Source organism: Athene noctua, chromosome 15 (assembly GCF_965140245.1).
Source record: "Athene noctua chromosome 15, bAthNoc1.hap1.1, whole genome shotgun sequence".
In the NCBI taxonomy this organism is placed as follows: Eukaryota; Metazoa; Chordata; class Aves; order Strigiformes; family Strigidae; genus Athene; species Athene noctua.
Window position 1 is genome coordinate 10,825,006 of NC_134051.1, and position 17,754 is coordinate 10,842,759.

A 17,754-nucleotide genomic window follows, 5' to 3' on the forward strand; every position below is an offset into this window, starting at 1 on the left:
AAAAGAGCTTTATTCTCTTTGGAAACACCATTTGCATGCTAGCTGCTATCTGTCTTTATCTTTGATGCACAACTGTAATATCTAATACTGGAACTTCAGAATGTATGTAAAATGCATTGGATTCTCAATAATACAAAGTTTTTCTGTTTAGGATGAAGGATCTCCTGGAATTCAGGAGATCTGACACAAAACTTTGCTAATGCACTTCTGTCTGGCCACTAACTACTAACACAATCTTTCAAAAACTTCTAAATAAATTAGGAGACTGTGCCTCAATTTTAAAGCGTAGCTTAAGAACATGAAAGGCAGTGTGCAAATGACTTTAGATGAAAGCTAGTCTTCTTAATTTTTTTAATACTTTGATTTTGTTCCACTCATTATTGTCCAGATGTTCAGTGAAATATTGGCCTAAATATCTGAAAGGCTCAACTTAACCTAGACCTACAGATGCAGGATTAGATCCTTTTTATAGGTCACTTAGAAATTCAGGTCTTATTGCAATGGAAGTTAGGCATTTAACTGCCTAGTGAAATTTTCAAAAGTGCTAACTGTCCAACTTTTTCAGTAAGTACATAAATTTTACAGCCTGGCCCTAGGGACATTTGAAAAAGTAATCTTTTAATTTCTCTACACCTCATTTCTCTGTTTATAAAATGAACATATTATTCCCTTTCCTCTCTAGCCTTACTCATATTACAAACTCTCACCAGGGCAGAAATTGTCTATTCCTGTATGTCTGTGCATCGCAATGGGACATAGTCACCTGATGCTTACTATTTGTATCAGGGTAGTGCTTATATTAACTAGGTTATACTTGTTTATTTACTCCATTTGCTTCTAAGAAAATGCTATTTGGGCTGCCATTTACAGCTCCCAGAAGTTTAAAAAAAATAATAATTTCAATAATTCCTTAAGCATGTATCACTTTGCCAAAAAAGACCAATTTCACTTGTATCGTAACAAGTCTAGCAGAACTATAGAACTATTCACCAGCAACGAAGCCTGAAATTATGAACGTCGTTCAGTCTCCTACTTAGCATTGTTTGCTGAAGTAATCTGATATGAACAAACTCTTTACATAATCTTTAACATCTACTTCTGACTGCATAAAAGTTTCCTGGCTACTGATTAAAGATGTGCCACAAAACTGAAATTTTTAAGCATGTTTCAAGAAACTTGGTATCTGGCAAGTGTTAGTACCAGGAAATTGAAGGGGGGGGGGGGGGGGGGGGGGGAGGCAATTAGCCAATTACAGGAAAAGAAACATGAAAACTGTTTGCCTACAGAAGTTAAGTCACAGCATGCAGGGATATTGCAGCATGAGGATTTTGTTCAACATACTTTAGATGTTCTTATTATTCCCATCTTATATAGCTTTTATGGATAAAATACAGATAGAATATTAGAAGGAAACAACTGTTGAGACATACTCCCTTTTTCTTTCTGTATCCTACGCTGTTCTGTGATAATCTTACATTTAAAATGTACTCCCTTTCAAGTCAACAGGATTTTTGCCATTGATCTGAATAAATTCAGGATTTCAGTAGATCATGATACATTTCTGAGAATTGTTAATTAGGATGATCTTCCTTCTAGGAGAAGGAAAATAGAACTTACTGTAGAGGTACTCACTGTAAAAAATGTAACTTTGTCAGAACGATTCACTGCAGGAACTTTCAAAGAACATCAGATACTTAAAAAAAGAGTTTACTGCCTCCAGCATTCCCATATGCTGCTGGTGACTAAAGGGCAGGAATAGGAGACTTTTCCAGGAATACACACAGGCAAGCAAGCAAAACAGCAGGTCAGCCACGGCAGGACCTGTTATCTTTCTTGTACTCCACAGGCATTTAGCCCAAAATGCCAGGCTTAGAAATACATTTGAGAAGTGAAATGGTTAGTTGCATGGAGAACAGGCCCCAAGACCTTCACCTTTATTACTCAGTTCTTATTAATGCATATCTCCCTGAAGTTGGAAGAATTTTGCCCAATTCCAAGTGCAATACAAAACAGAGAATTTGGCTAGAGATATGCAAAATACATGTCAAAATAATTTAAAGTCTGCATATATATAAAATATATTGCAATGCATCAAGTGCTTTTACATGTTCAGAACTGGATATTTATTGCTCAAGTTTCTTTCCAAAACACTTAGTCCACTTAGATTTGGTGGTTTTGCAAAATAAGATGCTACTGTGAAAAGACCTAATATTGCACTTTTTTCTGTAGTAAGTGAGATGCATTTCGTCTCTGCTAACTCCATTAGCACCACTTCCCACACAGACTACGGCTTTCAGTGCAGTAACTGTGATACACAGTTATTAAACTCCATTGCAGGTGTCTCAGTGCTTTGCAAAGGCGGAGGATAAATTACCTCCTCTTATATCTCTGAACACTGCAGTATGGATAATTATTAGAGTCCACATTTGGGCCTGCTTTGGTGAGTTTCTAGAGTCAACAAGCTTATGGAAGACCCTTGAAATCCCTTCAGTCCTACAAACTTTAAAATCCATTAGCAGGTGAATAGTTTCCCTGTTATTGGCCAGGAAATTGTGTCCTTTGAGCAGATGGTTGACTGTCATTACGGTATTGGAAAGCTCTTTCCTTCTTTCTATGATATAGTTACCTAAACCACAAATACATGTTTGTATCAGTCATTTGTATTACTGCATGTGTGTACTAGATGCAAGCACACACTCACATATGTATGTTAAATTAAATGTATTTTTGAAGTCACCATGCCAGAAATACACACTCAAATTTAGAGCTAGAATTCACAGAATAGAAGGTAATGTACCCGCCTTGTGACAAAGAAAGAAAGAAAAGAATACATGAGAGATTAGAAATCCAGGACAAAGGCAGAAAAACTTTCAGTGCCTTTCCATTAGAGACCATTACTATAGGAGAAGCTCAGTCTTTCACGTTGGTGAGTTAGTTTTTCAATTCTGTCAGAAATGGAGTGATAACCTCGAGTTCTCCCTACAGGGATTTCCCTCCCCCTTTCACCATTTTTGTGTCTCATTCTGTGGCTGATAATTAGAAATGCTATTATGTCTTGACCCATATGACATGTGAAATGCCAAAGCACCTGGTGTTCTGAGATGATGTTAAGTCACCTCAATAGGTTTCATCTCAAGTTCTAATGAGTGTGACAAAGTAATGATCCATGGAGACGCTCCATAGAGTTCTGGTAGGCCAAGAAAAAAAACAGTCATTGTCTGTGGAGATAGTTTTTGCAAGAAGCTAGAATGTGCACAGATGGAAGAAGATTGATGCAAGAAAATTACAAAATAAAGGGTTATATAATTTTAGCTAAGGATTCTGCACCAGGTATGTTTCAGACAAAACACCTGAGGCCAGGCTGTAGATTTGACAGTGAATCTGGAGATTAGTTTATTTACACTGACAGTTAGATTGTGAAGTACTTTGACCTTACAGTAATCACAGTAGCTCCGCTATTGACCTGTGTAGGGTATTTCATCCCCTGGCTCTGGTAAGGTTATTTGCACTTGAAGTTACTTGTGTGTGAGAAGAGTTAACCAGCCCAAATCTTTGCAAATTATAATTGTCAAAAATGCATTTACTTATCATTGTACTAACTAACTCCAACTGGCCAGGCTGTAATAATATTTTCAGGGGGGTAGATAAAATTACCCCCCTGAAAATAAAATAATAAAATTACTTGACTTTAATGCTTATAACAGATTTACCTTACCCTTGCTGGCACTTGCCCAGTTCCATTTTGACTTAACCTGTCATCTTAAATGATGAAAAGATAACAAGGTCTTTGGGGAAGTGACAGTCCATTTTCTATGTGCTTCATAGTACCCAGTTAACTCCCCACTAACATCAAATACAAATAGTCAGTATTGCAATGGTATTAGCCCCATCTATATTTTCATTATCCAAGATCTGAATTCACTGGTAATTTTATATATAATTGCTTTGCTCAGTATCTTTCACGCAGTATGCCATCATGAAATGATGTCACAGACTAAATTTCTTTCTTTGCAGACCGATAGATGTTCATTAGAAAACATATACCAAAATAGCAGTAATGCAGTGTAAAAATTTTCAATACTTTGAGTTTAAGTGGTTAACAATATTTTAATATTATGAAATGAAGGGCATTAAGGTAATTCATTTGTGGAAAAGATCCAGCTTCAACATTTTCATTCTATACTGCATATCAAAAATTTGCAATTGCAAATTACATAGATTGCATTTTCAAGTAAAATGGAAAATATTTTGCCCATAAATCCTTAATCTTCAGCCTTTGAAAAATATCCTGGACTACAAAAGCACATGTTCTACATCCTTGCTGTGCCTCAGCCAGTCTGAACAAAGGTCTAATGAGTTTGCGAATAGTGTGAAAAAATCACTGATTCTCTGACTACCTGACTGTAGAGCAGGAAAAAATCCTATTTGTCTAGATTTGATTGAAACTTGAATTAACTCTCAGTGCCCACACAAACCGGAAAAAAAGGATTAAAGGCCATAGAGATATTAACAGTAGGCATGTTGTACATCTGCTTTGACAGATGATTTTCACACTTCACAGGTTTAACTAAAGATCACTTTTGCAGCAGTTCTTATGAAGCTAAACCCCTTCTAAATAAAATGATTAAAAATCAACTGAGGATTAAAGCATCAAAATCTAAGCTCTCATAAGACTATCCAAAATATTAATAGTAATGATAAACAAAGATAGAGCACTTACAAATTTTCAAAATAATTAGGTATCTATACATCAGAATCTAATCAATCTGTCAGAGCCTTATTTTTCCATTTATTTCGCTACTCCGTGAATCATTAAGCACACACCAAACTAATTTTTGTATGTGATTATGGAAGTACAATATGATTTCATAGGCTGTTAAAACTGTAAGGATGAGACTGAGAGAATCACCTTAGGTTCTTTCTGCTTGTAAAATGACTGCAACCAGATACCTTCCAAAAATTATGACTTGACACGCAAGCTTATGTATGATGCTGGTTAAGTCTGGATCAATGGCACAGAATTCAATACAGAGCCATTGAGCTACCACAGTCAGATAAGTCAAGGAATTTCTTTTCTGTTGTTTGATCTGATAAAGGGCTTAGTGTCAGAGCTGTTTAAGGAAATGCTACAAATCCAAAAGTGAAGTTCAAATCCTGATCCTGGGTTGTGTGCCAAAGACCACACTCAGTCAGAGCAGTCGTAGAAGAGTACTTCACTGTTTGAGCTGGGAAGACAAAGGCACCAGGCACAGTAGTGTGCCACAAGTTACAGATGTGCCTAGCTTGATGTGCCATCACCATGCTGTGAGGAGATGAGTGAAATTTTTAAAATCAGGAGGAGATTTTGGAATCTCTTGCCTAATATATGAAGAAATGGCAAATAGTTATTTTTCTGCAAGAATATTTTTAACCTTTTTGTGCCACAAACATTAGGCTGCAATAATATTTAGTAATTTGCATCCAGATTTAATTTTTAGTGTTGTCCTGTCATACTTACATAAAATATTGTTTATGAATGAAAGCCCCTAAAGGGAATATTCTAAAAATAACGGGAAAAGCAAAGAGAATATTCTTGTCTGACTTACTTGCCACTGTGCTACAACTCAGAGTTCTGGTTTATAACACACTGCATTGGGCTTAATCACCAAGCCTGTTCCTCCATTTTCCAAGCTAGAAGATAAGAGCTAATGCAACAGTGATGAAACTAATTGCTGGGAAAACTAAACATCTTCTCTTTTGATGATTAAGGAACTCTTGTTAGAGGTTGTAATATTTCTGCTTAGTCAGAAAGATAGTTCAAGTGTAGAATTAGTTATTGGTAATTATTTTTTTCTTTTTCTCCTAGACAGTTTTGATAGAAGCTTTTGATGCTCAGGAGCTGCAAAGATAAACTAAAACAGAATGAGCACAAACGTAAGCACTGCTCCAGAGCAAGGCAGAGGGAGGAAGCTCTTGTGAGTGAGGTTCATTACAAAATCTGATCTGCTCCACAATTTCCCTCCAATTGCAGTAAAGGCAAGATTTGTATATCATTGCTGACAGCAGCACTGGGACTCTTGAATAAATGGCTTGATATCTATAGTAAGTGTAACTTTGATACAAAAAGGATTACTGAGTAACAACCAGAGGGCTTCAGATTATGACAAATAGATTATTCCAGTAAGAACCACTTAAAATGTAACTGCCATCAAGACTTTTTATCTACAGCACAGTTCTTCGTGGCTGCTAAGAAGTTTGGGCAAAATTTATGAGATGTTTAACCACACAGAGGAAATATCACAGCTCAAAATTCAGTCTTAACAGGTGTACACTCACAGTTCAACATTATTCTCCTGAGCTACAGTTTTCATTATTGCAGATGTTTCTTTTCAGTTTGATCAAAAATAACGAGTACTGCCAAATGGGAATGTTCAGAGGAACTCCATAAAAACGGGAGGTGTATTTGTCTCTGAACTGTATTCATCAAACTCAGTGCACACACACACATGTCCCTGAGTTACTATGCCATAAGCCGCCACCCCACAGGATAGGCTAGGGTTGGCCTAGTCTAAGGCCAACTCTGCAATACTTGTACCTAAACTGACATCACAGCTTAGATCTTTTAGTGAAATACATTGTTTTATAATGTGGTTTATTTGCCTAGTGTTATTCATTCAGAAGCACTCCAGTCTTCTAAAAATAACTCAGTATATTGTACATATTTCTCAACAGACACTGAATGAACTTAAACATACATCATAAGAAAAGCAGGGTAGCTCAACTGGGCAAGAAGAAGAGTCCCTAATTTGTCTGAAGCTAGCCTGGAGTATGTGGAAGCACTTGTTGGGAGAGGTTTAAAAATTCAAGTACTATTTAAAAATCACACGAGAAAATTATTTTGGAATAATCTGTTTCACAGTATACAAGCTGATGTATCCTAGATGCATTACTGAACTGTCAGAAAGTACTGAACGTACTGCAGTGGCAGCCTCTAATTAATCCACTGAGTACCATTAATCCAACTGCCGATGTGTGTGTATTGCTTGCATAACAAATACTTTGGAAGCAGCAGCACCTTGCGTTTCAGCATAATGATGTGACTGTATGAGATAACCTGATATCATTTTAATAGGGTATGTTTATATTTGAAAGCCAATATACATCACACTAAGGAGTAATGTGCATATTTTGCACATTAGCTTTCTGGAGAACTATTTTCCACATTTAATTGAAACCTCTTTATACTTCTGTTAATTTGTTAACTCTTCTATATACAAGTCTTATCTGGAATGCTCTACTCATTATTTCTTTCCTCCTGAGCATTCAATGGTCTCATGCCGTATCATTTATCTGTCAACTCTCCTCACCATCACCAATTTATCTGTGGGTCATTTTTAGAATTTTCTTCCAAATTTTTAGCATCATAAATTTGACTCATCTGACTTAATTCTTCAAAGATATGTTTTCTTTTTCATGTTGAAAGGACGAAATTTATAACATCAAATCTTCCATGTGGATGCTGTATCTTATGGAGACTATTGTTGTGCTTACAAAGGTTATGCTGTGATTTTTTTTTTTGGTGAACATTCCCACTCATAAATCCTGTTGTCTAGAATATTTATAGAAAGCAAATGCAAGAGGCAACAGCATGGCTAAAATAAATTCAGTTCAACATTCAAACAGTCGCAAAACACATTTGTTTAAAGTCTACTCAGCTGCATGTGAGATTTCTGAAGCATGTTAAATTTCTTTAGAGTGAAGTCACTACACTTCATTGTTTAAATCACAAATTTTAATTATTTCCCTTATTGAAGCAATATTTCAATAATCTAACCAGTCCAAATACGTCCCTGATTAAAGCTGTACCAATAACACTTCTGTGTGCTATGTTTGAATAATCTGTAAGCATATTAAGACATTATCTTATGTGGCATTAGTAATGTATTATGCACATAGATGAAAGTTGCAAATGTTTCAGCCTCATCAATGAAGGCACAAAGGAGCAGTTGTGCTATAACTACATGGTCTCAGCCAGATGTAACTCCTTGGGCTAAAAGACGAAAAAGCCCACAATGTATTCCAAGTATTAATTCTCAAGTCTATTGCTGTAGGGTTTGAGTGCATCCAGGAAATAATTTCCTGAACCAGAATTAAAGGGCAACAAATAAGATCTATCAAGGAGTCCTTGTTTGGATGCAAAAATACATTTTACCCTTCAATTTCAATTAAAATTATTCCCTTGAGGACCCCAGCTTAAGAGGGATTCTTGTTGCTTTGAAAAATCAGTTTTACAAGAAAATCAAATGCTCAAAAAGTAAGCTCAAAAAATCATGAATGTATGTCATTTATGGGAGACCAGATCCTTTTATCATTTACACTTGTGTCAGGATGAGAAACTACTTTGTCAACAGCTTTATACCAGTTCTGAAGAAGCACAAAGTGAAACTAATATAACACACTAAATTTCAGTATAAAAATATAACCCTCTTTGCCTTGAACACTGTTGCGATTCCACATAATCTGCAGGATTTTGTAGTGGAATTAATTTAACTGTACATAATAATTCAGTAATAACTGTACATAAGAAAGCATTTTGACTTGCTACTTTGTTTTTCAGTAAGCATAGCTCCATTGACTTCATTTTCAGCAGTCAGTTCACTAACTTTCCTCTGTAAAATGAATGGATGGTTTTGTTTGCTTTGGTTTTGTCTGCAGAGCTAAATAATCAGTCTCTTATACCCCTGTGGATAAAATCAAAGTCCTCTCTAGTCAACAAGAGGGTGATTAGGGCTTTGAGCATGCAGATAAGCTTATTACAGCAGACATGGAATCTGTTCCCAGTAACAGCTGAGAATCTGCTCATGCACTTACAACACTTGATAGGTGTTCATCTAATCTGTTGCCAAGGACTGAAGCCAAGTGTAGATCAGACATTTCCCTATTATTTAAAACTTTAGGTACATATTAGTAATCTAATTACTATCTACTTAATGGCCCTGGAACAGCCTATTTGTCTATGCAAAAGATGTCTGCATAAAAGAAAATCTAGCAGTTTTCCTTTAAAAATATTTAAAGAAATTAAATCCTTCAATTGCCAAACGTGGCTGATCTCCAAAGGTCAGTAAGGATCCTGGTTCTGCCTCTGGCTCTGTACTGCGTTAATAATGTGTTCTTGCAGCTCTGTCCTAGGAAGCCTGCTCAAAAGTTATCCTTCCACAGACTTGTTTTGATAGCTTTAAAAAAAATTACATTTTAATGTATTTACTAAAAGTATATTCCAAAATATCTGGAGACAGACAAAAGAAAATGTGCATGAAAACTGTCCTTGATGGCTCTTTTCTTTCAAAGACTGAAAAATGTGTACAATTATAATTCCCCATGGAGCTACAGAAAGCTAATGACTGAGACACATCAGACTGTATTTTAAAATAAGTATCCAGAGTGTGAAGAAAATCCAGAAAGGGAAAGAATACAAACTTTGAGAATGAACTATCCAGTGTGCAAGCACATCTCAGAAAGCAGTCAAGTAACATCTACTTTTGAATGGTCAAATGGTAGGAATTCACAGAGAGCCAGCAAGTAATTCAGTTACCTGGAGAAGTAGTCTTAACGTAGAGAGGTACGTGCTATCCCGGGGGATAATTGGGAAGTGACTCAACTACACTTCTCCACTATTAGTTTTTCATTCTCTAACTGCAGGAAATATGATAAGAACTATGATGTCCAGATTACTGACATCACAAAAAATAGCATCCATGCAGTAGCATCAAAAAAGTTGCCAAGGTCTATTAAGTGTGTTGAACAGAGTACTATATTCCCTAATACCCACCAATTTTCTAGCTGTTTGGGCTGTGCAGGATAGCCTGTTACATATGCCCTGTATATCACTGTATGACTAAACAATATCTGTCTTAACCATGCCATTTTTAAGCTAAATTCCTACAACTATAAGCACTCACTCCCTTGTATATTGTACTGATATAAAACAAGATTTACAGATCCTACATTAGATTTCCAAATATGCCTCTGAGATACCCTCATAGCATTTAAAAGGTGTTTTTTCACTGTACACATATTAGCATATTATGAAATAAATAATTAGCATATCAAATGCTGGAGATCAATTAGCTGTCAACGCACCAGTCTAGACAGCAGCACCCGACACTTGTAATAAAATCAAAGCCAAGCTGGCCAAATGCTGCTGCTCACTCAGTATGGCTTCTCAGAACAGAAGCAGTAATGTTCATTCATTGCCCTCTGCACCAACTGTGCAGAAGCTGATTATCATCTGCTTCCGTTTTACTGCTATTGTTGAGCCAAATTGTAAATGAGTTCACAAATTCAGCGACTATTCTTTTAGTGTCTATGTCTATTGAGTGTGTGTTTTTATTTCACAATTACCACTTGGTTCCAGTGACTCCTGCACTTACTCTTGAGCTCTCCTCAGATACAGCTAACTATTTTTCCAGGCCTCCCCATGGTGGAAAACAGAAAGGTCCTGTAGAGCGCGAGGGGTGCACTCCTGGTGCACAATACAGTTCAGCTGCAAAACTTCTGCTGTGTCAAGACTCTTTGAGGGTTTGAAGGAGTCTGAAGAGGATTTAACTCCTGATGATGAAACAGGGCCAGAACACTGCACTGCACAAAGTAGAGATCAAACACATTTGCCCTCAAAAGAAGCGTAAGAAATTGTGAGAGCTGCAATGCCTTGGAGAGCTGAGAATGAACAGCCTGAGGCAATACATGTCCAGCGAGTAGCAAATACAGCAAAACAGCAGCTAAGCACCTCATTCTGCAGTCTAAGTATGACCAATTTCTCATGAGATTTTCCTATACCTAAAAAAGAGAAGGAAGCCTTTTCTTTTAAAGGAAAATTAATCAAATCAGAGATCAAATCTCTACTCTGAATTCACCATACAGTTGTATATCAAATGCTTTCTGACAGCTAAGATTTTTCATTCATCACTGGAACTTTGCCTTCGTTGAAAAAAGTCTTGCATTTTTGCCTTAATCACACCTCCAGTGATACAGATGGCTTAAATAACCATTTACTTCCCTGGGACAATAATCTTTAATGTGCCACTATAAAATTTCTATCTGCAGATACTATTTAATACAGAAGCATATTATATGACTGTGCATTCAGGAAACGAAGGCGACTGTCTCTGACTGGAATTTCATCCATGTGTTAAAGCAGACAAATTCAGGAAAGAAACTGCAGACAGTGGTTCAGCAATAGATTCATTCACATTAAAAAAGGGAAAACTCTGCAAAAGCTTAAGCTTGGTATGACTTGGTTACTTTGACTCCCACAAAATATTCTCCAACACACAGCATTTTTCTCTTACCTCTTTTCACTTCATCCGAAGAACAAATGCAGTTCAGCACAGAAACTTATCATTGGTTTTATATGCTTTGTTCTGAGCTACATCTCAACAGGATGCTGACAGAAAGGAAATAACTAGTTTCTAGTCCTCAGCTGGAACTTCTTTCTGAAAAGACTAGTCATACAAGTTGACTACTTTGAGAAAATAACTCTGTTTTCACCCTTAATTAAAACGTGCAATGCCCATGTTTTTATTTTTGTATGGTGCAGACCCACCATACCATCTTACCTGAATGCCCTATATGTATATATTCAGTATTATGTACTGATACCACCACTATGAAATATAGAGATGAGTTAATGCTGCCATTGACTAACTCTCAGATCTATGCAAAGAAAGTCCACTACAACAGTTGCCAAGAAAATCCAAGATTAACTCAGCCTTTGCTCCTAAGATTTCACTTTGTGGTTTTCTGATAGGCATTACCTTTTCCACTGTTAGAAAAGTCAGTGTTTGCCTCCTAAGTGATAGCTTGAACCTTATCAAGATTCATGCCATGATTTTCAAAGTAATTTATGAAGGATAGCTAATTTATATTTTTGTGACAAAAATATACTAAAATGAACCTTATAAATTAAGGAAGCAAAACTGGAGTGGATGAAGGACTTCCAAAGGAATGGAAGTCAGTGCCACAACACATCCTCAATTATTTGTATGGTTAGAAATGTTGGGGGGTGGAGGGAAGGCATGAATTTTGATTTCACTTACTAATGTCATTAGTGTGGATCTAATGTACTACTTATAACTCAGGTAAGATAAATTCACAGACATTATCCTAGTAAGAAAATACATAAATATATTCATAATTTAGACATTTTGAACAAAATCATCTATTACTTGTCAAGAACTGAGAAACTCCCAAACATCTGTACTGAAATACAGAATACTACAAATTGCTAAGAATTCCCTGAACATTCATTTGTTTAATTTTCAGCACATGATGATTTTATATAATTACTAGCATAAAACAACAGTTAGGAACACAAAGACCTTCACAGAGTCTAGCAGAAAGCATAGTACTTTAAATGTAATCCATTTAAACACCACCCCCCCCCAAATACTGGCATCATTTCACAAACGTAAAGCACTCTGTACAGCTGGAAGAAGCATTTATTATTTATACTCTGGATGCTCTTCATTCACATCTACCAACATGTTTACCATTTGGAATGAAGATGAATTAACAAGGCAACAGCCAAAGATAATATTTTTTTCCTCTGATAAACTTCAATCCAGTAATATTCAGGCTAGCCATTCACATTCTTTCTCCCTAGTGACTGCCAGAGATTTGAGAGGCTTATTAAGATATGCTTGGATCAGGTAGATGCTATGTCACACTATAATTTCTGGATTTGGATATCTATCTGAGGTTAAATGCTGGAAATACATTTAAGCTTGCCAAGGCAGGTTGGTGTCATGAATAATGTATTGCATTCTACAACAGCGAAGCCACCATAAAGCCTTTTACTTCTATCCATTTAGCTGCTGGTCCAGCATACAGAGCATGGATTTTTCATACAAAAACCTGCCTGGGGGTTTTGGATGTGGACACATGGCAAGTAACCATTCAGAGCACCATTCTGTCTAAGTCAACAGTATAAAAAGTTATCAAACTTGCAGAAAACCACACAGTTGTTTTACAGTCTGCCTGCATAATTTGTATTATGTTATACTTTTATCAGACACAGCAATAAAATATGTGCACTGCAACTATGGATGTACTCAGATGCGCAGAAAGTAACATTTCAACAAATCACTGAGAACCATTCAACTGTCTCTCAGTGGAGATAATGGCTGCTGAAAAGCACTTGTCAACCTAACTAGTTTGTCTTCACCTTATTTCACACTGTAAAAACACAAATTCTGCTGTGACCCTTAAGACAGTACTGGAATACCCCAACTTCTATAAAATAAGTTTATACAATCTGGAACTATTTCTGCATATACATCTCAAACTACAACCAAAACAGCTTTGCCACAGTTGCCTCCCAACCAGTGATGACCCTCTGCTTCACAGCCATTTCACTTTTGACCTTAAAGCTCCCTGAACACTTAGAGCTTCTCCTCTGTGCACAGCTCTAACTACCCACTCTGAGCAGTTCTAAAATCTACTTTGCTGAGGGGTCTAATCTCAGAGTATGTCCAAGACATCCTGTAGCCAGGATAATACAGAGTTGGTAAGATTTTTCTTCTAAGATACAAGTGTTTATGTTGATATGTGTATTTTAATAATAACCTGGAGATTAGAAAACTCTTCCACATAGTGGAAGACCTAATAGATTCAATTTCCTCATTAGCCCAAGAGGCTGCAAACCGCATCTCCCACCATCCCAGGAAAATCTTCCAGGCTGTGACTGTTTTGGAGAGCAGGCAGCCTCCTCCTTTCAAGTACAGCAATTGCTCTGCTGCACAGGAAGGATGCAGGATTCAAAGATGAAAGTGACAAAGCAAACATAATGCTATTATTCATATAAATTATTAAATAGAAATCTAAAACTATTTTACCATTGGTTATTTATCATGCACAGCCAAACTATGTGCCAGTTAGTATCAGCTGGAGGAACAAAGCAACTATCTCACAACTAATAACATTGCCAGAGCCAATACTCAGTCCCAGTTTCAGCTAACACTATATGATCAAATTCCTGTCAACAGATACTAATGAAGAGATCCTACTAATGGTGTTGAAGCTTCTAACTTGACAGCAATCTGCCTCCACAAAACCAAAATGCATATACAAAACATGCTGAGTGGGTATGAGAAAGTATCTGTTTACTGATTACTACTGAATAAATTAAAAAAAAGTAATTGCTCTGTCATGTTCTAGTTTTGATGTACTTCAGAAAAAAAAATTTCACCCTTCAGGCAGGGAGAAAAAAACGATTTAATAAGGTATGGTTTCCCCGAATCTGATAAACACAATCCCAAAGCATGTCTTAAAGTCAGAGCCTGTACTTTACAGATATCTATGCTCCTGGCAAAACACCAAATTACACTTAGCTGGAAAGCAAAATCTACACTGGGCATCAGGGACTAACTTAAAGATGTCACTGAAATACTTCCGAAGGGGAAAAAAAAAAAAAAAAAAGAGAGAGAACACCATGTTTGGCTTCATTAGTGCTCAGAAACAATTACCTTCCATCACATAAACAGTGGATGAAAAAGACTGTCTCTAAATATAATATGCCATCAGAAGGTGTCTGTAGTTCACACTGTCTATCTAAAAGGGCTCAAGGTGCAGGAAAATGGAGCTCTTTCCACAGCCATTACTCTCTCACTGATGCAGGCAGGGAAGAAATAGCCCAGGGGAAGAGCTGGTGGACCTCAATCCCATCAGCAGCACGCCATTACCAGCAGACAAGCTATAACGAAGAAGCAACCTGTAACACTGCATAGGCTCAGTGCAGATTGGTCTGCTCTGCAAAAAACAGTGAGCTAGCAAAGAACTGCAACTGTGAGAGACAAGTTTGCATCTTCCTCCTGCTTCTGGCATAGCAAATCTGTGTGTAGCACCATGCCTCAGAGCTGATCGGCCAGCTGGTACTTGGAACGGTCTCCCCTGGCACACCAATCGTACTCCCCTCCATGCACATGGACTTTCCTTCCTCACACACTATGTCTGTTTATATGCAAACACAGATATGCATTCACTAGAACAGAAAACCTAGCTTAAACAGATGCGATGCACTTCAGATAAAAATGGTGCAGTCCAATTAATTGAAAAAAGAGGCTCATCCTGATTCTGTTCACAGTTCACACCATATCAAGGTAAGGCAGTTCACAACATTAAGATCACACACAGCTTTACATACTTAATCCAGGCTAAGAGTGAACTGTCACTGAAAAGGTGGTCCTGTGCTGCCCTTGCCCCATGCACAACCATCCCCCAGATGCTGCAGAGTCACCTCCTGCAAAGGATGCAAGAGCAATGTACAGATAAAGATGGAAAATGGGAGAGAATGGTTTGAAAGCAGCTTGCAGTTACATCACACTAAATGTAACACTGAGCTGCGTTCCTAAAACCTTGGTGAAGCCTTGCATATACTTTACAGACCTTTTAGCATTTGCTTTATTAGTACATAGTAACAAAAAACCCAAGCCATTTTAAATTGGGAATTATAATAGATGTGACTTCCTTCCAAATTGCTTATAAATACTGTCCTTAAAACCGTAAGGATCAACTCAGTAAAAATCACAGGGTATGACTTATGATCTCACAAACTAAGCAGGATCATCCTGCTTAGTTCATAGATGTGTAGAAGACCACAGAAGAAAATAAATCACAGGGCTGTAAAAACTCTGTCAGTGAAGTATTGCTCTTCCCTCTGTCAGATCCACACATCTGCTGGCACATCGAGTTCAAGTCCTTATACATACCACAGGAGCTTTTACTGGACTTAACTGTGTTACGCTCATGATCTTGAAGCAGTTCTTAGGTGAGCTGTTAGGGGAAAGCACATGGACATACACATGTGTGAAGACAGTCTTCTTTTATTGATAAATAAACCAAATTTAAAAAAAAAAAAAAAAAGGTCAACTTTGGCACTGAATTGGGTTTCCTAGACTCTAGCCCAGCAAGCCAGCAAGTATAAAGAAAAAGCACTGGATATTCTAGAATCCTTGAGTATAAAAGAAAGGTGTACATTCACATTAGGATGGATGTAAGCATTTTGACAGAAGCTGAGTGATCAATACACATCAATATATAGCTGGATCCCAAGGACAGAGGTAAAGAGACAGCATCTGGTTGGCTAACTGGGGGGCTTTAGGAGTTAATGTTTAAGCTGGGGAATAAGTTATGAGCCAAAGTTTTCTAAAATATGGACAATGGAGGGAAGTACCCATGTTAAAAGACTAAAGTTTAAGTAAGAATGCTTTAAACTGGAAATAACTATATAAAAACAGGACAACAAGTCAGAACATGGACAGCACTTTCTTTAGATAATGTTAAAAAGAGATAAGCCCTTAATAAAGCTGAAATAGTAAACAACAAACAAGAATCAATTTAAACTCCTCTGTCTGATTTAAGTAATACTACCTCAAGTTCTTTATACTGCATTATGCAAACTTCTTTCCATTGAGCTGACAAATCAGATTAAATGTTTCAAAGCATTTCCCAAGCTGAAACTGAGGTCATGAACAAGATTATTCTCTACAAAAATGACTATTGCATTACAATAAGTCAAAGCAATGCAGTGTGGGTATGAACAAGCATATATATTCACTAATGTTGGATCAAAATATTAATGTTAGGATGGATGTTGATTCAAGGTTTCCAACAATCCAATTTTATTATATCTTTGTGAAAAACTCCGTGTCTCAAAACCTAGTAAAACTTTCTAGGGTACAAACCCAAAAGCTGTCCCAGGGAGGACTCTGCAGAAGATTATTTTTTCAATATTAGATGTCTCCTGCATTTCGCTGTGCAAGAAGTGAACATGGAGTAGAGAGCTGGAAAAAGTATTCTTAAAACATGCAATCCCTCTATGGGACTTCTGACACTAGTACAAGTTACAAGTACACTAGTACAAGTCTTCTTGTCAGGGGACAAAAGGTTCAACACTAGAATAGCTTCAGAATCATGGGCTGTGACTGTCATTTAAAGCTGCCTTCCACACCCTCTCGGGAGAACTGAGCAGAGTTCACAGTGGGACATTGAGGGTCCCACTGCAGCTGTGCTCAAGTCTGGCACGATAATTGATGCCAAGGTTTTAGCAGCTGTATGTATACTATTTCTCACCAGTGAAGCAAGGTAGTTGATTTTCCAACTCAAGGATTTTTTACTCATCTATAGGAAAGAATACAATAAGTAAGGAACCTTAACACATGTTAAAAAAAAAGACTGGGAAATCTAGGGAAGCTGCATATTCTAGGGAAGCCATCAATGACTCACTTATGTAGGGAGGTCTGTATCTCTGGGTGTTTCAAACTCTGGCTTCAAGCACTGTTGATAATCTAGAAGCACAAGTATATGTTTCTTCCCAGTCTTCTCCAGAGTTTCTTTTCATTGCCTACAAAAAGGCACCCTGACAATTATGGCAACATAAACCTCCAGCATTAATATTAAAAACCTGTTAACCATTAGTATTCAAATCTATTCAAAAGGGAAAGAAACAGCTCATAATGCTCTGACAGCCCAGCTGAATAGGTATGCTTTGCTGCATTTAAAAAAAGTCACAAGATTGTTATGGTACCTCCAAAGAAGTGCCAGGTTCCAAAAGCTCTATTGGCAACCCCCCACCAATGATTGTTTCCTAGTCAAATTTACTAATGCCAAATCCAATTCAATTCTCTCTGCTGTTGCAGAATGCCATCAGGAGACAGATAGCATCTCAGACATGTCTCAAGATATATTTTTTTCCTGTTTATTCAATTTCAGAAAACAGAT